Source organism: Protopterus annectens, chromosome 11.part0, assembly GCF_019279795.1.
Source record: "Protopterus annectens isolate FY-2018-M chromosome 11.part0, PAN1.0, whole genome shotgun sequence".
NCBI classification, from domain to species: Eukaryota; Metazoa; Chordata; order Ceratodontiformes; family Protopteridae; genus Protopterus; species Protopterus annectens.
Window position 1 is genome coordinate 750,702,449 of NC_056745.1, and position 25,326 is coordinate 750,727,774.

The window sequence follows — 25,326 nt, forward strand, 5'->3', positions numbered from 1 at the left end:
TAATGGTTAATGTTACTTTCAATTCACTGTGCCATAGTTAGATATTGTATTCATGCATACACTGATATATCATTTTTGTGTGTTATTGCATATACTGCTCTACGAGTCTGGATCCTGGCTAAAAAAAGGGTCAAAGGACCAATTCACTTACCAAGTCATCAAATAGCAATAAATTTATTTATTTATTTTATTTTACATTTGTTTACCAGGCTAGTCTAGCTGGATACATGTCCATTTTCAGTAGAGGCCAGTGGAGAAAAGCTCCATGTGCAACACAACAAGCAATATACAATAAAACAATATACAACAAAAACCCATATTAAGTACAAACTTGAAAAAGTATACAGAAGAACACATGCAAAATACAATCAAGGAAGAAGTACCAATAAGTTGTACACTAAAAACAATATAGAAAATAGTATTAATTAGAGCTGATTTGTATAGAATAGGGGAAAACAGTTTTTGTTTTTCTTTTTTTTTGCAATGTTAACTGCTATACTACCATTAAGCATGGCCAGAGCAGTAAACAATGATGAGATATAGGTGTATATATGAAGAATTCAGTCAAAGATACATAATAATAAATATTCATTACAGACACTACAAAGGCAATCCCTGCACTGCATCTCTACAAAGCCTGCTGATATAGAACAGTTTCAGCTCATATAATGTCATATTCCACCAAACCTAAGCAAATAGAGTTGATAAATCATCCAATATGCTATATATTTCATGAGCAGTCTGACAGATGAGTATCTCATATACTGCCCACTTTAGCCATGCTAATTCACCACAAGAGTTACAGACTTTAGAAATGCACATCTAAGAAGTTATCAGGCTAATAGTCATCTCAGTAAAGTTAATAAAACAGAAAATAAACGAGTCTGAAATCACTGTTTAAAATTGGTGGTTAAAGTAAAGCTATAATGAAACTTGCAAAAATAAATACTGACTGGAATGTTTCAACTCTGGTGGTAAAACTAAAGCAAAACTGGAACAATCCACCACTGGGAGATAAACCATCAAATAGTTTTAATTAAATGAATGTTAAGTGCTTTTAACTGCATTGGTCTTCTTCAGAGCATTACAATTAAGAAAACTAGAAGCTTAAATACCATTCTATCAAACACACCCCAGTCATATGATCTTATAACAAGTAATTGTATTTAAAAAACCCACACTTCATTAAAATACAACCAATATAAAATACAGAACATATATTAATCAATGAACTGTATTTACATTTGCTGCTCTGTTGATTTTAATTAAGAACCACCTTATAAGTTACATTCCCGTTAAGTCCAGGCTAACAATAAGCATAAAATACAATTTGTCATTTCAATTCTCTGTATTCAAGCTCACCCTCCCTGTCACCATTGACATTGCTTTAATATGGTCAATAACACAAAAACAAAATTTTTAAAAGTCCTTTCAAAAGACAGACACCCTTCTGAATGTTTGCTCAAAGCATTTTTTCTGTTTTTAGTTTTAATTGCATACTGGTGTTCATAAATTCTTTTCCTTAATTCCCCGTTAGTCTTGCCAATAGAAATTGCTTCACAAGTGGAACATTTTGTGAGATGAGCCACATATTTTGAACTACATGTAAAGTGGCCTGGTGATGCATACATTTTCTCTGTTCTAATATCCATAAAATATGGACTTTCTAAAAATGTATCTACACATAGAGCAATGATGACACCTGTAAGCTCCTCTTTTTTCTCCAGTGTACATTTCCCCTTGTTTTTCCAAATAGGTTTAAATGTCAGATGCTGTCAGGGCTAATCCATATCATTATTTGCACATTATTTGTAGTTCAGTTATATTTGTACCATTTCATGCAGTTTGTTGACATTTTACTAAGCAACATTTGGAAAAAAGAACAACTAAAATAAATCATGCACACGTGGGAAAGGACTACGAGTTAATGAAAAACTGCATTAAACTTAATTTAACCTTAACATCACAGAAGTGTTACTGTTTCTTAATACACTGCAATATGCAGACTTCTTCTATAACCAATCTGCTCAACAAGTGTAATGCATAAGATTTCTCAATACAGCAATACAGGCTAAAATTATGAGTCATTTTTCACTGTATTGTATTTATCAGGCAATGCTGCAGTTTCAATCAATTTCAGTTACAAAGCCTTTAAAGCTGTGCTATTGCTCAAAGTTACTAAGGAAACATAGAATAAAACATTACTTCAGCCTCATGTTGCTCAATAATACTTAATCTCTTTGCTTGAAAAGCTGGAGTACAGAGATAAAATTTAACATCTATTATCTGTTGATATGAGCATGACATAGAATGCATTTATACAATAGAATGCTTTCTTGATAGAACGTGTTTGAGAGAAGCCATGTACTTTAAATAGCACAAGCATAAACTACTGGACTTGGTTGGTAGTATTTTGTCAAAGGTGTGAAAGGAGATGGATAGAAAGGGAATGGTAGTTCTGCTTTTCATAAATGTCTACTGCCATGTGTATCTATTCAGTATGTGTACCCTTTCAGTGAGTAGAGAAGGGAAAAGTAAAGAAAACTTTAACCATATGCTACTTACTTAGCACTCACATAGCACAAATTCTTCAGCTAACTGATCAGAATGATGGCATTCATTTAAGGTGTCATTGCTCACAATCTGACCCTCTTATGATGGAAGCAGAACAGCATTTTATTTATTATCTTGTTTTTTGTTTTGTTTTTTTAAAAGGGTTGCCTAATGGGTAGTGGAGATTTGGGGAACAAGGTTTTCAAAGACGTTCCAAAGGTAATACACATTAAAGTACATACATCAAGGGGGCAAAAATCCAACATCCATTGTGCATAAAGACAATGATCCAAATTTAGAAAAGTTACCACCTGGTGTATACCTGGTATACTCCTCGCAATAACCATGCAAGGCAGTTTTACCACAGTGATGTACCATAAAGAGATATAGCACCATGGTCAGCTGTTCCTGTGGCCTACTTTAAATGCTAATGATGCATTCAGAAAGAAGGAATATGCTATTTAGCCATGTGCACTCTCCCCAGAAATTTCAGTTCTAAGACATTCACAGAGTCAGGTGATTTAAAGAATAACTCAGCAGTATAAGTTACATTGGCTGCCTATGTTAATGAACATGGCCAAAAGCTTATGGTCACATCGTGCTAGAGTTAAGTGTCGTGGAGTTTAATGGACAGGTACTGTTGGGGAGTGTGTGCATCTGTGATTGTGTGTTGCTGCAGTGCATGTAGAGGTACAAGTGGTTTAAGGTGAGTGTGTGTGTGTGTGTGTGTGTGTGTGTGTGTGTGTGTGTGTGTGTGTGTGTGTGTGTGTGTGTGTGTGTGTGCACATTTCTACCTGGGTGGTTGCAGTAGGAGGTTTGTTAGAGGATAAGTAGGATAGGTTTGTGTATGTGTGTGTGTATGCATCTATGCGTGTGTGTGTGACTGTGTGTGCGTGTGTGTGTGTGTGTGTGTGTGTGTGTGTGTGTGTGTGTGTGTTTTTAAATGTACATATGGATGAATGTGTCAGTGTATTTATCAGTGTGATCAACTGAGGTGTGTGTGTGTGTGTGTGTGTGTGTGTGTGTGTGTGTGTGTGTGTGTGTGTGTGTGTGTGTATGTATATGTGTGTGTATTTCAATGCTTGTGTGCATGCATGAATGGGTGAATGTGTGTGTGTGTGTGTGTGTGTGTGTGTGTGTGTGTGTGTGTGTGTGTGTGTGTGTGTGGGTGTGTGTGGGTGGGTGTGTATTGGTAGGGGGTCTGTCACAACTCCAGACTCCCCCTGCAATATTGTGGGGTGGGTTTACATAGATACCTGGGATAAATCTTCATATATTGTCTTTAAGGCATTAAAAGGAAAACAGAAAAGCATTTTGAAGCATGTAAGACATGGATCAGGGGGAACATTAGACACTGGGGATAATTATTTTTTGCCTTAAAGGCACTTAGACATTTCATATCCTGTATCCCCTGTACTCTGTACCACATTGTTAGCTCTAAATGGCACCCATAATCACCAGTGGTATTCCTGCATTACCTTAAAATCTTACAAAACTTCAAACCCTGCACCAATATACAGAAAGTAGCTTACAATACAGGAGACTTAACCCTCTGGGCTAAATGAAAAGTTAGTGCAGCAGGTTGTTTCTTTCCTAGTAGGAAATATGAAACCACTAATCTCTGGCATTATTCACAGCTTGAAAAGGTTGTGAGTTATGAGGGACAGGACACATATAAAAGGCAACAGCAGGAACATTATAAAAAATAATGGACTGTTCACATGGACTGGGGTATGTTGGGGTATGTCTGTGTAAGGGGAGACTTCAGGACAAAGACAGGAAGAACAATAGTGACACTATGAAGATTTTTTAAACTATTTGGTGGGCTCATTTAAAAAATGAATGGAGCAATAGATCTACAATCACAGTGCACATTATGAACAAACAGAAGAAGAATGAAACCCTAAGATCTGCCATTATAACTGACTGCAAAGGGCTTGGTTTATGAAGGCAGGGACAAAAATAAGAAGAGATATCAAAGATGTCCAGTCATCTCAGGGACACATAACAGTTTTGTCAGTTGTGTGTGTGTGTGTGTGTGTGTGTGTGTGTGTGTGTGTGTGTGTGTGTGTGTGTGTGTGTGTGTGTGTGTGTGTGTGTATGTGTGACAGTAAATGGGGAGTGTCAATGCCAAAACAATGCATGGGCTGCCAGGAAAGTGCTGAATTGCACTGGCTAGTTAAGGTTAACTCATATATATGTAAATTAGCTGACAATGAGGCATTTTCTCATCATGGCTAATGAGTTTCTGAAACATAATTTCTCACATCTTGGAAATAGCCCATTTGGCTGCAGCTTTTATCTCTATCAGTAGGGATCTTATTGAATCTCCAATAATCACAGCAGGTTGAGTAGTACACCAATTCTGACACTGGATGCTACTATAGTTTTCAAAGAACGGAAGCTTTTGAATAGAGATCAGTTTAGAGTGCTTATCGGGAAATGTAACTTTTCCTCACTGGAATGCAATCTCAGAGTTGGTATGTGTGTGTGTGTGTATATATATATATATATATATATATATATATATATATATATATATATATATATACACACACACACACACACACACACACACACACACACACACACACACACACATATATATATATATATATAATTTGTAGGGGGTGTGGGAGGTGCAGCGGTACTTGTCCCCTGCAAAAAAATGTAAAAGAGATAAATTTGTGGGGGGGGTGTCTTTTTTTGATGTTCAGTTGTTTGGAAACTTAATCATATTGTCTTGACCATATGAATTTTGAGTTTCTGAAAACTTGATCATCTGACATATATGTCTATCTATATATATATATATATATATATATATATATATATATATATATATATTTATAAAAGCCTCTTAAACCTGGTTGATTTTTTTGAAACAGTCACCAAGGCCATTGACGAGGGGAAGGTAGTCCACACAGCCTACCTGGACCTCGCAAAAGCCTTCGATACAATACCCCACTCGGGCATTATAAATAAGCTCACCAGCTTAAATATAAACCCCTATGTCACTAGATGGATTGCAAACTGGCTCAAGGACAGAACCCACATGGTTAGAATTGCTGGAGCCATGTCAGACTCCAAACCAGTTACAAGTGGTGTCCCACAAGGCTCAGTCCTGGGACCTCTCTTGTTCGGTATATATTTCCTGGAGGTACAGGCCAACACGGAAGGACTGTGGCTGACCAAGTTCGCAGATGACTGCAAACTGGGCGCCATAATCGACTCTCCAGCCGACACAAGCATCCTCCAAAAGGGCCTCATAGAAACAGACAACTGGTGCCAGAGCCATGGCCTCAAGCTAAATGCCAAAAAGTGTATAGTCATCCCCTTTGGCAAAAACAAAGTGCCCACAAATTACCACATAGGTGGTAATCCATTAAGTACAGAAGAAGTAATTAGGGACCTGGGGACCCAAGTTGATAGCAATCTGTCATTTGACAACCACGTGGCCAAAGTGGTTAGAAAAACATTTTATATAGCCCACCTAATCATGAAGGGATTCACATCTAGATCAGGGGAGGTCATCGTGCCTCTTTACTCATCCCTCATCAGGCTCATAATTGAGTACAATGCCCCTTTTGGGATGTACCTTACCAGACACCTGCAGTAACTGGAAAGACCCCAAAAGTACCTCACCAAGAGGATCAAAGGGCTCAAACAGATGCCATATGCTGCCCAGTTAAAGAAACTCCAGCTCTACTCAGTGGCATACCGCCTATTCAGAGGCGATCTGTGCCTGACGTATAAAGCCATGTCCAACCCGGAATAAAGGGACATGCTACACCTCAGAAAATCCAAATCCCATCGAGCTACGTGCTCGAGAGACTTGAACCTCAGCACTGAAATAAATAGGACATACTGGAGGGACAGATTCTTAACCCAGAGACTCCCTTCACTCTGGAATAAAATCCCAGTCCAGGTTAGGCAGAGTCCCTCATTGACTCTCTTCAAGAGGAATCTTGATGAGTGGATGGGAGATCGTAGGTTTACCCCGGGTATCACTTCTGTGTCACTGTTAGACAGAGGCACAGTATACTAACCTCGAAAACGGGCATAGCAAAATAAATTTAAAATGGGTGGTGAAAGCCAAATACATTCTGGCTAGGCTTATAAATGCCCTAGGGCAGATAGCCTAGTATGAACCTATGAACCTATATATATAAATATATATATATATATATATATATATATATATATATATATATATATGTGTGTGTGTGTGTGTGTGTGTGTGTGTGTGTATATCTCGGGTGCTAGTATAAGTCAGAATTTGGATGGTCAACTAGTGTATTGCTGACACTTGTTAGTCAACATATGTAAAAGGTTGACAGGTGTGCAAGATCAACAGTCTCTGGTATAGGGGGTATGCCCTTTCCACAGGGTATATATATATATATATATATATATATATATATATATATATATATGGGTCCTTGTCAGAATGTCGAAAGTACTTTGATGAAGTGACTTTAGCGGAAGTGCATAACATGAAATATGCACTTTCGCTAAAACAAAGTAAAAAACGAAAAAAACATGCAGTTTGCATGTTTTGTTAGTTGTACATCAACATATTCTGTTGAGGTACAGCTAACAAATCTTTTGTGCAGATCATGGTACAGTGGGGATAAGGGAATATTCCCTATATAAATATAAATATATATATATATATATATATATATATATATATATATATATATATATATATATGGTTCCCCTTGACTTGATCGACACGCCAAAACACCAACGCTCAGAAGACCGACTCCAGAAGACCGACGAAACAGATGATCAACGAGGTAAAATCCCGACAGTCGAAACACCGACATGGGCAACGTGTGAGCGAGACTCGGTAAGTGTGCGATAGTGAGGGATTTAGCATTAGGGAGCAGACAGGTAAGTCTGAGATAGTGAGGGATTTAGGGTTAGGGTGCGGGAAAGGTGAGTGTGCGGTAGTGTCGGACTTAGGGTGCGGGTAAGGTAAGTATGCGATAGGTTTAAGGGTGGGTTAAGTGAGTTAGGGTTAGGGTGCGGGTAGGGTAAGTGTGTGATAGTGACGGACTTTAGGTTTAGTGGCGGGTTAAGTGAGTTAGGGTTAGGGTGTGGGTAGGGTAAGTGTGTGATAGTGACGGACTTTAGGTTTAGTGGCGGGTTAAGTGAGTTAGGGTTAGGGTGCAGGTAGGGTAAGTGTGCGGTAGTGTCGGATCTTAGGGTTAGGGTTTGGGTTACGGTTAGTGCATGTATAGTTGTGTGTAATGCATAGTTTACATTTTGTGTGTCGGTGTTATGGTGTTCGGTTTTGTGAGTTGTCGGTTTTGTGCATTTTCGGTCTTTTGGTGTCGGTGTTTTGGGTGTCAGCTTTGTGGCATGTCGGTGTTGTGATAGGGATCCATATATATATATATATATATATATATATATATATATATATATATATATATGTATATATATATATGTATATATATAAAATTGGAAGAGGGGTGTGTGGGGCACAAGTGTGTAGTGTGTCCATGTGTCTTACATTGATATATGTTGATGGAAAGCATGTCAACATTTCTGTGGATGAACTATTAGTAGTAGATCCGTATATATAGTTATATAGATATAGAGGTTTGCTATCAAAATGATGAGTGTAGGTTCGGCGAACAGAATGTTGAATAACAGTTGGCTGACTTCTGTGTTGCCGACCTGCATGTGTTTGTGTCCCAGGTTCAGCAAATGCACTGTGCATTCTCACATAAATGAACGACCGTAGGTCTGTATATCATGGTACAGTGTGGATCATGAAATTTACCATTTTCCCCATTACAGTGCGATCCCAGTGTTGGAATATATAATTTGCAGGGGGTGTGGGGGTGCAGCCACCATGGCGGGGTGCAGGGGGGCTTGTCACCCCTGCAAAAATGGGCACTTCTGTGTTGTATAGTCTGTAGGTGCTGCTGAAAACTACAACACCTGTTGCTGCTCTTCTGAAAGGTGCAGGTGAAAGCATATGTCAAATAATGCCGAATTCGAATAATCATTTATGTCATTCCTGATTTTGACAGTAAACCCCAAATATCTCTCTCTCTCTCTCTCTATATATATATATATATATATATATATATATATATATATATATATATATATATAAATAGATATATAAACTATATCTATACATATAGTGGTCAACTGAAATTGGTCAAATCTACCTGAGGTCAACATTTTTTGAACTTCAATATTTGGACAGCTAAACAGATGATCAGCATCTGTGCAAGGCTGCACAGTTCGCAGGATAGGGAAATAGCATCTTTCTACGAGACTATGTGATCTTATGATTAGTTTGTAAAATTAGCAGTGGATGTGGGTTTTGGAGGGGGGAAGGGTTGGGCCCTGCATAAAATGTTGTTTTAATCTATTTTTTTTGTACATTTTTGCATGCACAAGGTTGTTGATCGGCACATGCATAGTAATGTGTTGGCATTTGCAAAGTCGATCTTTTGGTGTCAACTCTGTAAACATCTAGATTTGAGTGTTTTGACCAATATCAGTACACCTCTCTCTCCCTCTCTGTCTATATATATATATATATATATATATATATATATATATATATATATATATATATATATATCTACTTCCGTAGACCGAAATATCACTTACCCAAAATAACTGAGACGAAAAGGCTGACAGCACGAGATCACTGACATCACAGAACACTGACTCACCACTCCAGGTAAGTAAACATTTGGCCATCCTGTCAAACTTTGCAACTTACCATTCGGTAGTGCAATCTCAGAGTTGGTATACTTAGTTGGGGGGTTAGGGGGGTGGGGGATGAGCTCCTCACATTGGTGAGTTTGCTTTTGTTCAATTTTGTTTGTCTTGAAGGATGGCCAAGTGTTTACTTTTAATCTCAGTAAAATGGGTTTCTCTGGGTAAGTGGTATTTTGGTCTATATTTATATGCAGATCAAGATGATGGGCTTTTGCATATATACTATATAGGAAGGAAATTTGCACAACTGCTTGTGGATGAAAGGTGAACTCATAAGAAAGCTTTGAAGGAATGAGTTAAATTAAATGGTTGATCATTTCTGAATGTGATTTGGTGCTGAATCAGTTACTTAGCTTGCACAAACTGAAGTGTGTTACAGTATTAGGTTTTAAGTGCTGAATTAGATCACTGGGTGATGAGCATGGGAATTTGTAGTTTAAACCTTAAATCTACTGTTTTACAAAAATGAAAAGTGTAAGGAAATAATTTTTTTGAACAAAGGGTTTTATATATGTCCTATTTTCTGTAGGCATCTAGTTTTCTACTCTAATCTGATACACAAAGCCAATTAGGCAGTCACTATTGCATTCTATATCAACAAACCCATTGAAATTTGTGAAAATGTATTGAGCATGTTTCCATACTGCATAGTTTAGAAACACTTTCTCACCCAGCAAAATTTTGAAACAAAGAACTAACTTCACAGATATCTTGTAAAGAGATTATGCAGGGTAAAAAGCTGTTTATAAATGATTTTAACAAGATGTTAAAATGACTTACTGTTCCTAAGTGCATTGTAATGCACTTCTTCCAGGACCTTGCTGTTTTAACAAACATAATGCTTTAGGTTTCTCAGTGACATTATGCCAGACTACAGCCATGATTCATCAACCATTAAATTATTTGACCTGCAATTCCCTGCTTTTCTGTCTTTGTTGTCCCTTGGCTACACTGCAGCTGATTTTCCCGGTACAGTTAATTTCATTTAAAACCGCACTTTATTTGTCTGGCACATCCATTAGCAAGTTTGGTCAGACTGTCTTGATTATGTTTTCAGTACATTTGCTAATTATAAAAAGCAATGGCAATTGATCTATTAGTTGCTTCAGTTTTCTGAAACTGCATTTTAGAATGCTGATGCCAATCCAAAGTTGTCATTTTTTTACGTTCTCCTTTCATCTGCATCAGGGGAACAAAAAGAACCTCTCCATGGCCATTTTGACCATATTCTCCCTTTTTAGTCAGCTTTGAGTGGGATATTATAATTCTGTCAAAATGTAGGGGCAGGACTTGTCTCAGACATGCTCTTCCGTAAGGTTCCACACTGTGTGTTGGGAAACTGCTCTCTACTCAAAAACAGTTTTAATTCCACAGTTCCATTGATTTACTTCCAATAGACCCCGCCTACCTCCACCAAAGGAAGAGAATCAGAAAGAAATACTCATTTTCCTTCCTCCTCTAGCCAAGCATGTGCCACCAGATTACTACTCAAGTCAAGTCACAAGTATCACAGTTATATGTCATTTGACCTCATTGTCAGTGACTCCATCTAATATTTGAGTTTAGTGCATGATATTTCTAATTTTGTATAGGCTATAGATGATAGTATGTACTTATGTTTTCTTTGCAATCTGATGTAATTTTTTCAGATCATTTCAGACATTAATACATTTGTAGGATGCCTGGATGTGTATCAGATGTTCAAAGGGATAGCTGTTGCTTTAAATTGTTAAGTTTTCCCCAATCCACATTAAAAATATCATTTGGGTATATGGGTTTGCCAGAACATGCCTGAAACATCTGAATATGGGTATCTAACAGGGTATTATTTAGTAATGTGCCCTGGGGTGAAATAAATATTAGAGTCTGGTCCATTTGGATTCTGATCAATACAGAGAGAAGAGTATTATTTAGTCTAGGACCAATTTCTCAAACTTGAGCCCCACTGACATGTACAATGAACAGCGTCAAATGTAAAGACAATCGGCATTTATCAGAGACATATGGTTAGCTGCCAGTTTTAGGCTTTTCCTGGAAGGTGTGATCATAGAAATATTTTCTATTAACATTGCGCAGTACCTATATTAGAAATACGGTTGCTGGATTACTAGATCTCTGATGGTACCTCAAACTGATTAGAATACATCATGAAGGCAGGAAAAAAATTGAAGAATCCTCAACCACCATCCAGTAGATGATGAGAATGTATTAGTGTAGTAATTTAATGAAGACCTCACTTGACTCAGAATTACATCACTAAAAGTGGCTTGTCTGAGTTGATTTTATTGCAGGGCTTAACAGTGAAACTAGTCTTTTATAGAAAGAACTATGCCAGAATACAATAAAGCTTGAGCTTGCTTACATGCCTACTACTACCCCCTGAGTTAAATTTTACTTTTTGAATCTGGTGTAATAAATCTCTCTGATTATATTCCTTTCTAGAGCCACACCTATGTCGTGAATCTAAGCTGAAGTGTTTCTACATTTATACCTTGTCAGAGCATTAGCTCTTCCCTCTTTATTGGCTCACTAATGACATTTTGCCTGCAACAGATTCAGCATTTCAAACCAATTCTTAATCGATACTTTGGCAGTTGACAAAGTAGTATTTGTTCTAGGTTCTGTCCACCAGAGGCTGACAGGAGACTATAAATGGCCAAATGCCTCAATGTAGTAATTGCCTCATATATATTGAAAACCATTTGCTCCTACAGCAAACAAATATAGTATGTGAGAGATGTTATTATACTGTGAAACGAGACTCAATCATCTCACATAATAAACAAGACATCAAACAGGTTGCCAGCACACACACCTTTCCTCTCACACAAGATAAGGTCATGATACATAAACCCACATATGTGGAGGTCCTCACTAAGAGCTTACCAAATGACCAGAGCCCTCCCAAGTGCAAACAACTCACACATAGTAGAGCATGACCAAAATCTACTACACATAACAGCACACATACTAGTGTCTCATTAATAAAGCAGTTAAGACAAAACACCTCAAATCCAAATATCCTGGTCATAGGAGATTCCACACAGATTTCACCCTTACCAGACTGGACAGGGAGAAGGCACAGTCAGCTGTCTACCAGGTGCCAGGATCTATCAAATCACACATGCACATGAGTCACTCAACAACAATTATGTTATGCTCTGTCATAGTACATGCTGGGGTGAATGACCTCAGATGTGTCTCCCTGGACTGTATGAAGAGAGACTTGACTGAACTCTTAGATTATATGTTCTTGGCAGGTATGTCCCCAGCTCTAAGCAGCATTCTACTTTCACCTAGGATGATGCCACAATATAAAAAAAATTATTGACTTCAACAACTGGCTTAGCTTCTGGTGTCAGTCCAGAGGGATCCAGTATCTGTCAGCCTGGAAGACAGACCATATTGTTTCAACTCCTCTATTCCTTCTCTTGCTCTTGCAGGAGATGTCCATCCTAACCCTGGGCCAACACCAACTAACATTCTCTCTCCCACTACCTCCACAAATAGGCACAATAATAAATACCTTAAATTCATTACCATTAATACCCAGAGTATTAATAACAAAATAACAAACTTCCATGCCTGGCTAAATGTAACTGAACCTGACATAGTAGCAGTAACAGAAACCTGGCTAAAACCTCAAACTAGTAACTCTGAAATCTTACCACCTGGCTACCAAGCACTTAGGTCCGATCACCAAAACAAAAAAGGAGGTGGTGTAGCCTTAGTCTACAACTGCCTGCTAAATCTTAGCCCATACCAGAATACCATTCCTAACTTTAATAATGCAGAACTAGTCTTAGGAATCCTCAAAATAAACAACTTCAAAAGTATCTGTATAATAACCATCTATATCCCTCCTGGAGACAACTCCTCCACCCTAGAGAATATTCTCTGTTGGGCCTCAAACAATATTAAACAAGAGACTTTCATTCTAGGTGATGTAAATATTGATTGGAATACAATTAATAACAATACTCCCCTTCAGTCTATCAATCTTTATAATTTTACTCAACTAATAAACAACATTACCAGACCTAACAAAACTAACCCTCCAGGGTCCATCTTGGACTGGATTCTAGTCAGCCACCCTAACAATATCTCCAACTCGGGTACCTTACCAGACTCATTAAGTGATCATCTCCCAGCCTTTATTAAACGAAAAATCCAACAGCTCCCACACCAACAACAATATGCCCACTCTCGCAACCTAACTAATTTTAATCCTTCAGTATTTTCAAAAACTCTTAAACTAACAAACTGGGATTCACTAAACACTCTTCCCCTAGATGAAGCCCTAGAACTCTTCAATACTACCTTCCTTAAAATCCTAGATTCCCAAGCCCCTCCCCGTACAAAAAGGATAAAGTTCAACTCTGCCCCTTGGCTAACTAAAGACACTAAAACTCTAATGCAACAAAGGGACAAAACTTGGAAACTATACAACAAAAATAAAAACTCAGCCTCTTTACTGCAATTTAAGCAACTCCGCAATCTTGCTAAAAAACTTATTATGAAGGATAAGAAATCTTACTACGGCAAACTTCAGTCTACCCTCACAAATAATCCAAAAAAATTCTGGAATTCCATCAATTCATTCTTACATCCAGGTACAAAATCCAATCCCTGTCCAGACAATAATAAGACTGACACTGAAATCGCAACTCTCTTTAACTCCTTTTTTACTGGCTCAATAGCTGAACTGACTAAATCCTTCTCCACTTCCACCCCTACCCCTAACCCAAGGCATCCTTCTACACCCATCCCTCACTCCAACTCTCATAACCCCCCTCCCACTTTCATTCTACATCCCGTGTCTACCACCAGTATCAAACTTCTTCTCAAACTCAAACCATGCTCCAATGCCCCTGACAACATCCCATCACTCTTTCTCAAGCTCGCAGCAGATGGCATCGCCATACCTATCAGCATTCTCATCAATAGATCAATCCAAGAATCTTATGTTCCCAAACTTTGGAGAGCTGCACACATTCTGCCCCTCCATAAAGGAGGCAAAAATAACACCATCTCTAACTTCCGCCCAATAGCAATTCTTTCCCCAATTTCAAAAATTCTTGAAAAATTTATACACCAGCAACTCATGCCCTACCTTCTCAACAACCATCTCCTCACTCCTACACAACATGGGTTTCGGCCTGGCCACAGTACCATAACTGCTCTTCATTCCTTCCTAGAAATTGTCAACCAAGCCCGTGACTCTGGAAATATTGTCTCCACTGTTCTTCTTGACCTTTCTAAGGCCTTCGACACTATATCCCACACTCTCCTTCTCAACTACCTCTCTAACCTCAATCTCTCCCACAACTCTCTTTCTTGGTTCAGAAGTTATCTCTCTGATAGATCCCAAGCTGTGAAATGGAATACTGGTACCTCAAAATTCCTACCTACCCCTACCGGAGTCCCTCAGGGTTCTATTCTCGGGCCTCTGCTCTTTAACATCTTTATCAATGATCCCCACTCTTCTATTCCTCTTGCTCAAATAGTACAATATGCAGACGACTCCACTGTTATCTGCTCTGCCCCTAGCCTTCCCGAGCTCTAAGCCAAAACCCAATTGGCCTTCACAACCACAGAAAATTGGATGCTTCAAAATCATCTTTCCCTTAATGCCAATAAATCCCACATCATTCTCTTCTCCCCCTCAAAAGCTCTGACTCTTGATAAGTCATCCTTCACAATTTCCAGCCTCTCCCAGTCCTCAATAGAAGTTGTTAGTAGTGCTAAATTACTCGGAGTTACCATTGATGAACACCTGAAATTTAATAATCATATTCGACTAAACATAAAGAAAACTCATCAGAAGCTCGGTATGCTTTATAGAAATGCAAACTTTCTTACTCCATCTTCAAGACTAACTCTCGCCACTACCTTCCTTCTCCCTTTTCTACTGTATGGTGCTCCTCTTCTATCCAATCTCTCCACTTCTATCTCCTCAAAACTTGAAAGTTGCTACTACAAAATTGCCAAATTCGCTACTAACTCCGCTCATTCTACACACCATTGCATCTGCCTCCGTAGACTTCAATGGCTAGAACTCCCTAATCAACTCAATTTCCTCCAACTTACTACTGCACACAAACTAATCTTTAAACCCACTGCTTGCCCAGCATTATCTAATATCTTAACCATATACACTCCTCCAAGGCCCCTAAGATCTAGCCACCAAAATCTTATTTCAGTATACAAACCCAAATGACCCCCTGGCCAACTCCTACTTTCCTATACTACAGCAAAAAAATGGAACTCACTTCCTTCCCTTCTAAGAGCCACTACAAACTATGAACACTTTAAATCTCTTCTCCATTCTCACCTCTTCCAAAATTGGAAATGTAATTGTATACTTCCTACCTAGATCTCAATATATCCTAGTTCCATCCCCCCCCCCCGGTTCCCCTTTTTCTGACACTCTCCCTAGCTCCCCTCTCTCTTCTTCACTATCTCCTCCTTCCTCCCTGATTAAACCCTTTATTTTCCTTCAAGTGCTCTCATCCCACTGCCCACTTGTATGCTTACTCTCACCTTTAAATCCTTTGCCTTTTATACAAGGTGTTCTCCTGGACTCAATCACAAAAGGAACATTAGTTTATCTGTTCTTTTTCTATCCTCTTCTGGACACCTCTCCTTTAATTTATTTGCTTCTTCTTCGCTTCTCCCATGCTTCCCTGCTCTTGCATTCAAACTCTATCTATAATTTCCTTTTTCTTTCCTACTTTACTAACATTACAGTTGCATTAATATATCATTTTCTTATGTATAGTGCCCAATGCACCTCATTTTTGTTTGGAGATTGTTAAAGTATTATGCTATTAGAACAGAGAGTGTTTTTGTGTGTAATGTATTAGTTTAGAGCTTTTCTGCTGTGTTTTGTGTGTAATGTATTATCATGGAGCTTTTCTCCCCGGGCCTCCACTGAAAATGGGCTTTCGGGCCCAGTGGACTTCCCCGGTTATCAAACTGGAAATAAATAAATAAATAAATAAATATTGCTTTGCCAGAGATGATCTTCACCTGTCTCCTCTAGGATTTGAATACTGGCAAAGACACATGCCTCCCTCATAGTGCCTTTTTAGGCAATACCATAACAACAAAACTTCTGATGCAAAAAAATCCACTACAGACAAACTCAAGGTTATGCTGTTTAATGCTAGGAGTCAAAGGAGGAAACTGCACTCCCTGGAAGCTCTGCTTTCCTTAAAAAATGCTGACATTGGATCAAGGCCACAGATAGCACCCTGGACATGCAAGACTACAATGATTTCCACAATTTCAGTCCTCAAAATGACTCTGAAAGAACCATAGGTGGGGGTGTATCCATCTTTATTAAATCTAAATGCACCACTTTTCTGGTTAAACAGTACAACTCTCATGAGTTTATCCATATTAAAATAACTATAGATAAAACACCCTCCCACATCATTGCTAGCTACATATCCCCCACCATGAACCATGAGAAGCATACCACCTACCAGGATTTGCTTGAGTCACTCACTATAAAGCCAAATGCTTTGGTCATGGGAGATTTTGACTATCCTTCTTTCTAGTGGGAGACATACATGAGCACGAACTTGATCACTCTGAGGTTCCTGGATTTTGTCAAAACAAGTGCTCTGAAACAGTCTGCATCCTCACAAAGAGCTGAAATGTTCTGGACTTAGTACTCACCAGTATGGGAAGTCACTGCAGCACCCCCCCCCCCTGTGTTCTGCTCTTCCTAGTAAGGTCAGACCATAAATCTGCCTCATTTGATCAGACCTGACACCTCCATAGGAGCAATAAAAATGAGAAACTTCTCCAAAAAAACTATAACTTACTAAGCGATAGTTTGAAAAGTTTCAAACCCCCTGCTAACACAGCCAGCAATGACTCCTATGCGGGGCAGTACACAAATTACCTGTATAACCCCTTTAATAACTGTATTGAATCTGCTGTACCTGACAGGATCAAAACCAAGTCTTCCCATAAAAACATGCCACTCTTGGTAGGCCTTGAGTATAAACAGATTATATAACAAAAGGAAGAACTGATATATAAGAACAAGTCAGCAGAGAAAGAATACCCTCCACAGCATGAACAAGCAAATCGGATATCTGGTAGAGTCCTTTAAAGCTAGTTATGAGCATAAATTAACTTCCCTAGATAAAGACAATCATAACGCATTCTTTAGCTACATCCAAAATCTAAAAGGGAATACACAACTATGTGCTGAACTCAGAGTGGATGGTATCACTCACACTGACACTAAGGAAATTGTTAACTTGTTAGATGACAGATTTGGCACAAACTTCACCCCCCCCGTTCCCATCAGCCATACCCCAAAGAATACCTGACACCTGTCCTCTCCCTAGGATCTCTAATGAGCAGGCCATATCAGTGCTCTCGAAGGCCAAAAACACAGCCTCTGTGGGACCAGATAACATCCCAAGCTGCTTACTAAACAACCTATAACATGACCTAGCAGAGACACTTGGCATTTTCTTTAACCATAGCTTGAGCTCTGGCTTTGTTCCAGCAGAGTGGAGAACAGCAACTGTAACCCCTTACACAAAGGGGGTCCATCAACCAATCCTGGGAACTATAGACCCATAAGCCTAACCAGCCTCATCTGCAAGTCCATGGAAAAATGATCATGGACCTTATCAACAAGGACAAAGGCAACTTTCAAACTCTTGACCTGACCTAGTTTGGCTTCATTAAGGGTAGATCATGCTTACTAAACCTGGTGGACTTCTTCAAGAATGTTACCAAAGCCCTGGATGAAAGTAAAGCAGTACATGATGCCTATCTTGATTTAGCCAAGGCTTTCAACACAATCTCCCACTCATGTATTCATCGAGAAACTCTTCCAGCTAGGTATTATCCCATATGTCACTAGATCAGTAGCCAACCAGCTCACAGACAAAACCCATACTGTCAGACTTTGGGATTCAGTTACCAGTGGGGTACCACAATGTTCAGTTCTGGGCCCTCTACTGTTTGGAATCTATTTCTCAGACGTCTTAGTGAAAGTAGACAGCCTGTGATTTACCAAGTTCTCAAATGACTGCAAACTGGGAGCAATCATTGAGTCTCCTAAAGATATTAGAATATTAATAGGAGGAGTTAACCCAGACAAATGATTGGTGCCAAAGCCACAGTCTAAAACTAAATTAGAAAAAGTGCATCATTGTCCCCTTTGGCAAAGAGGTAGCCCCTGCAAATTACAATATAGGCAGCACGTCACTAAGCTAGAGCCCATTGGTGCATGACTTGGGAACACAAGTTGATATCAGTCTAAACTTCAATCACCCTGTGTCCACAGTGGTAAGGAAAGCCTTTTAAGTTGGACACCTCATAAATAAGGGTATTGCATCCTAGACCAAGGATGTTATAACACCTGTGTGTCCCACCCTTATCAGACCACTAATAGAGTACAATGCTCACTTTTGCAAGTACCCAACCAGATACCTGCAGAAGCTGGAGAGACCACAGAGGTTCTTACCAAGAGAACTCAGGAAATCCAAAACATGGCCTACATGGAAAGAATGAACCCCCTATCACTGTACTCTGTGCCCTACAGGCTGCTGAGAGGCAACCTCTGCCTGGCCCACAGACCCTGCCCAAATGGAAATGCTGCACATTCGCAAATCAAATTGGACAAGAGTCGCTCACTATAGAGATCTCAGCCTAGTCTGTGACTTAAAACATGTTGAAGAGACAGATATGTCTCCCAGAGATGACTGCTACAATAAACTCCCAATTATCATTAAACAGAGCTCCTCAATGGCCTTATTTAAGCACAATCTGGACCACTAGATGGGAGACCGAACATTCACTCCTGGAATGGCACCTATGTCTCTCATCGACAGGGGCAGCTGGCACTGATCATAGATTCTCTCTGCAAACAATTAAGCGATCTAACAATGGTCAATAAGGGAAAACAGATATTCCATGGCTAGGTTTGTAAAGGCCTTAGGTCCAATAGCCTTGTAACTTCTTATGTACCTATGAATCTATGAACCTATGAAGTCAGAAGACTGACTTGACTGGAAGATGAAATATCTGTGATAAACTTCTCACATGATAAACGGTAACTTAAAATGGAACAACATTATATGATTCAACACTGTAGAAATAAATGTTTATTTCTAATAGTGTGATCTCCTATGTACCCTATTGGCCTGCTCAGTTCTTTTATATTGATGACAGGCCAAATAGTAGAAACAGCATGTTGAATTGCAGAGATTTTACTTATGACAGATGTAAGGGGTTAGTTCAACATTTTTAGTGATAAGATTTTGTAAAACACAACACTATCCAGTAGTAGTGAAAAACAAATATGGCTCATTGGTTCTCTGCTGAAAATCCTTAACTCACTTTTTATGATAAAGAATGTTTATATATATATATATATATATATATATATATATATATATATATATATATATATATATATATACACATACACACACACATGCACACACACACACACATACACACACACACACACACACACACACACACACACACACACACACACACACACACACACACACACACACACACACACACACACACACACACACACACACACACACACACACACTTGGAAAAGTCAGACACAGGTTTACTAGCTATGCCCCCTTCTGCCCAGACTATAAGGTAGTTATTACTGCCACCAGGCACTACAAAGCCAACTACCTAAGGCTCTTACAAGGGTACCCAATTATACTGAGTGAAATCAATATTAATAAAAATGGTAGTTTGACCAGCAAAAAGGCTATCGGGAGTGGCCAGAGGTATCACCAAATAAATATATGGAAATACTCTCAAAACTTAAATATTTTTCTAAAAGGACCAGCCACAATGAGAAGTTTAAATATTGTTAATAATAAATAATAAAAGAATATGAAAATACTAAATATGTATTTACAGTAAACACAAGAGTTTCAATCACAGGAAATATTAAAAATTACACAGCTGGAAAGATTCACACAGTTATAGAAAAGCAGTAGTTAACTATCCCCACTATATTTTTCTAAATAATTTAGAAAATTACAATCCCTGGTCAATTACTAGTGCAAGGCAAGATGAAGTGGTTGAGTGGTCCTTGTTGTCAGATCCAAGACAGAATACAGAATACTGGGAGCAATATCCTACTAATATCTAAATATTATTCCTGTCTTAAAGAATGTACAACATACATCTGGTCATCCTGCATTCTCCCCCATCACTAGAAGCTGCCAGGCTTTAGCACATATGTGCTACAATAGTACACACACAAGATGATTTCTCAGATCTGGTGCAGCTGCTGGAAGTCATAAATCCATAAAACACTTCCATTCTTCTTACAGGAGCTAATAAATCATACTTCTTAGAGACATTGCCTCTCTTACTTCATTCAACACTGTGAAATAATATCTTTATGGCCTAGGCCCAGTAGTTTATTTTATTACTCTTTTTGAACGTTGAGATTCTCGGTATCATCAGTATCCTCTGTCAAAACATATACATTTAATTCAGTTACAAAAATACATGTACATTTCTGTTCTTTTAAGCAGGGCTTGCTGTTGATAGATTTTAACACAAGAAACTTTACAAATACATTTTTAAACACAAACATCTGTACAAATCAGTTTGATATACAAATTACATATAATTCTTTACTAAGCTCCAGCTAGCTGTGCTGGCATATGTTACACATTCACTGGCCTACGTCTCCTGGCATGGCTGGCAGTACCTCCTATCATCACGCTGCGGCCATATGGATTTATTACCAGCAAAACAAAGACAAGATCAAGTGTGATATTCTATAAATTAAAAGGATGAAGTGGCAGAATTTAAGGCAGACTAGTCATTGGCAATATAAGAGGTTCTTGAGACATAAAGCATAACCTAAGTATTTGGAAATATGCCACAGCTTGTATGGCAAGTTAAAACATGCCAGCTAGATTTAGTTGGTATTATTCCAATACTAGCAATCAATGTTGGAAGAAGACTCCTCATACTCAGGATGTACCTCTCCTACTGTTGAGATGGCATTAAGAAGATGCCATGTCTGAGAGTGAAAAATGTCACTAAACCCTGGTTGAGTGACTTTCAGCTTGGGCTTGCGCCAGTATATGACAGGATCCTCTCAATGTGATGGTAAGTTGCAGAAAAAAGACTGAGTGAAGCTTGTAAATATGCATGCAACAGCTATTTGGAATATTCAGTCTTGTTAGAAATAGTTGCTGAAGTATTTGATAGGACACTTTTATTTTTACCAGGGTGCTTCAATGCTCATATGGTGAGTTATAGAGATAAATTGAGGAACTGTGACTGGGAGAACTGAATTACCTGATCTGAACCTGAGTGCATTTTCCATAATAAACATGATGTCTTAACAGAAAATGGCTCATAAGTGTGCCTGTTACAAAACCACAATGGGCAAAAGGTTGACTGATAAGATTTGAGGACCTATGCTCTGGGTAAAGGGATCATGAAAGATTCCAAGCTGTCAACTCATCTTCATTTGATGGTCTGGATCCATTGGCTATAGCAGAATCACAGAGCTGTGAAATCCAATACTGAATACTGAGTACATTGAGAAAGCTTATTTGTTGTTTCTTTGTGGATGAATTAATCTCCCACCACCAGATAATTTCTCCCATATATCTGGGGATAAGGAATGTGGAATCTCATTGGACTCACTTCAAGTCCTCAGTAATATTACAGTGGTAAGACATTGTAGCTAAAATGTTGTGTCTATCATTGTGGTAACCCAGGACTATTTGGGGAATGCCAGTGGTGAGGAAAGCAATCAGATTAAAGAAAGAGGCCTTCCATAGTGGCCAGGTTCTACAGATTTGATTGATAAGTATGGACAAGCCAGTATCACAATATGTACAGTAGTTGCCAAAGCAAAAGCCCATGTGTGGAAGAAGTTTGACAAGGCTATGGAGAATTACTTTCATATGGTATCAAGGAGACTGAGTCAGACCATCTGGCAACTAAGGAGGTGGAAGCAAGAGATTGTCTAGACTATTCTCATCAAGTATGGGGAACTGCTGACTTTAACTGGGAACATTATTGAGAGGCAGAAGAAATACTTTAAAAAACTCAATTTTGTGAAAATGCCCGCCTTGGAACAGTCAGTGCAAGAAGCAGCTGGCAAAACTGGCTACATTACTGTAGACAAAGTCATTACTTTTATTAAGTAATTCTGCTGTGCCAAGGTAGCCAAAACTAGTGATGTGTTGAGTGGTGATGACATGGTTAACACACCTTTTTACTGTTTTGTGAAAGACCTGGACACTGTCTCTGGCCTGACAAACTGGGGTAGCGGTTCCAATTTTCAAAAATGGAGACAGTGGAGAAAGGGTAGACTGCTCTTATGGAGGGATTATACTTTTCAGTCTTCATGAGACAACAAATGACAGGTTGCTCTAGAGGAGACTTAAACCAAAAGCCAAAACTCTGATTCAGGAGGAGCAAGGTGAGTTATGTCCCGACTGTGGGACAGAAAATTCAGTTCCATTCAATTGTATTATAAATCCTAAACCTAGGTTTATTACAAAATAGTTATAATAACAATGGTTGAATAATAAAAAGAATAACAAGAACAATAATAAGTAAAATCGCACACGTAGCTAAAGAAAGTGTAACCAGTAAAAAAAAGTAAACACAGTATAACTTAAAAATTATGATTGCATTACGCAAATCAGTTAGTCTATGGTAGACTGTCATCTTGTCTAGGATTAGTTACTCTACCTTGCAATCCTTGAATGCTGGTATAAGCCCCAGCTCCAACCTGATTCTAATATACATAACCCTGAATATACATAAAGCTAGAAATTGCAAAATTAATGAAAAGAATCAATTTTCATTAAATCCAGAATGAGCAAAAAAAAAAAAATGTTTGAGAAATAAAAATGCATTCAGTAACTTCTTAAATTGCTCTAATGATTTTTCTTTTAGAAATTAAATGGCATAAAAACAAATTCCAGACTCAGGAAGCAGAAAAAGAGAAGAATTTCCCCCCCCTTGAATGCTACAAATGATAATTTGGAATTGCCAACAATCCTTTATAGCCAATCAAAGAAACAGAATGGCAGCATAGTAACAACCATTGTGTAATGTGGGAAGGCCTCAAATCATGAAGTATAAGGTATGTCAGGATAGACACTTTAAAAATGCATCAAGAGTTTTTTGGCAACCTGTGTAAGTTGGATATCTGATGGCAACAAAGCCAATTAAAGGATATGTTACTGTTTTTTTTACGATTTGTAAAAGCATTTTTTCAGCAGAGATATTTGAAGGGTCATAGAGTTGCCAGTAATGACAATATATGTTTTGTTAATTTGAGGAAAGTATATAATGATGTACCCCAAAATGTTTTGTGTGAGATACTAGAGCAGTATTGGGCTGCACAGTTGTTGCTGCTTCAGTTCAGCATCAGTGCTAGAAGATCAGACGTTGTGTCTGCATTATCAGATCATTATCAGTTTAAGTGTAACCTAGACCAGTGGATGGGGAATAGGACATTTATACTGTGCCTGGAACCAATGTCCCTTATGGAGAGAGGTAGCTTATAAACACCTGACCCACAGTGTCCTTCTTAGATACAGGATATCATTATTCTTTTGGGAAAACTTGGCTAGGATTAGAAAGGCCCCCTGGGTTGTTAGCCTAGTAACAATCCATGAATCTATGAAATACAGTTAAGTGAAATATGTTCAAATGTGACAACGAACTCTGTGAGTGATGTCTCTTGTCTCCCTTCTTGTATGGGCTATTCATGGACAGAATATCGACAGGCAGTCTAAGTCTGGACAGTATCTAGTTTGAGGATATGCAGTTATAGATTTGTTGTTGACAGATGATTTTGTCCTCTTTGCTTCAAGTGACTGTGATGTCCATCTTGCACTGAAATGCTTCTCACATGAGTGTGAAGCATCTGAGATGAAATGTAGTACCCTGAAAATCAGAGATCATGGTTGTGTGCCAAAAAAGGAGGGGTCTACTCTGTCTAATTTAAGGGGAGCACCTTCCTTAGGTGAAAGCTCAGATAAAGGAGCATCTTAGGTTCTTGCTTATGAGGATGGGTAGAGAAGATCACAAGAACAACCCACTGATGGATACAGTGGTGGTTGAGCTGCAGGTGTTCCATTTGACATCCCCGGAGAAGTGAGATTTGATTAAATGGTTTGTAGTGTGTGTGCTTACTTTGATTTCTTGATTTTTGCTCTTGGTCTATTATTTAAATTTGTTTTTCTTTGAATTTCAAAAGTATTACATGTTCTAAGTAAAAGACAGGATGCAAACATTTACGCTGCATTCATTCATTCTAATGCATTAAATATTTTTGGCCTGTTATAGGGGCCAGATATAACGTTTGTTTAAGGTAAACAAAAGTGAATAAGGTTTAATTCTGCTAACTCCTAGGTAAAAATGGACTGTGACTACTTTTGATTTTTACTACCTGACTTACCCTGTCATGGTTGTATCTTTAAGCACAGTGAGTCTTGAGTTTCCTTCTCCTTATGTAAAATTGTCTTGACAGTTTTATCTTATCTTATCTGCACCAACTATTCACAGGAACCGAATCATGTTGGGAAGGGCCTACCTTTGAAATGACTAAACTACAGTTACTTTCCTTTCAGTCTTTCCCATTTGCTAGTTGCTCACTGTAGTACTTACAACATTAATCCCTTTTTTCCACCTTACTGTTAATCCTCTAACTTATTGCCTACCGTTATCTTCCAAAGAATTAAAAAAAAAAGCAGAGTTAGGTAAAAAAACAAACAAACAAAAAAAAGTCTGCACTGTTCCAAATGTATTCTAAATGTCTGCACTGCTCCCACATGTGGATCCTAATTCGATATACTTCTAGATCAGGAAATTGATGGAACACCTATATTTTCTGGTAACCTTTTCAAATGCTGGGACCTGCTAGAACAAGTCCCAAAACATGGAGAATGAATGCCTGAAAAAAAAAACAGACTTACACATACTAAGTCTGAGATGACCATT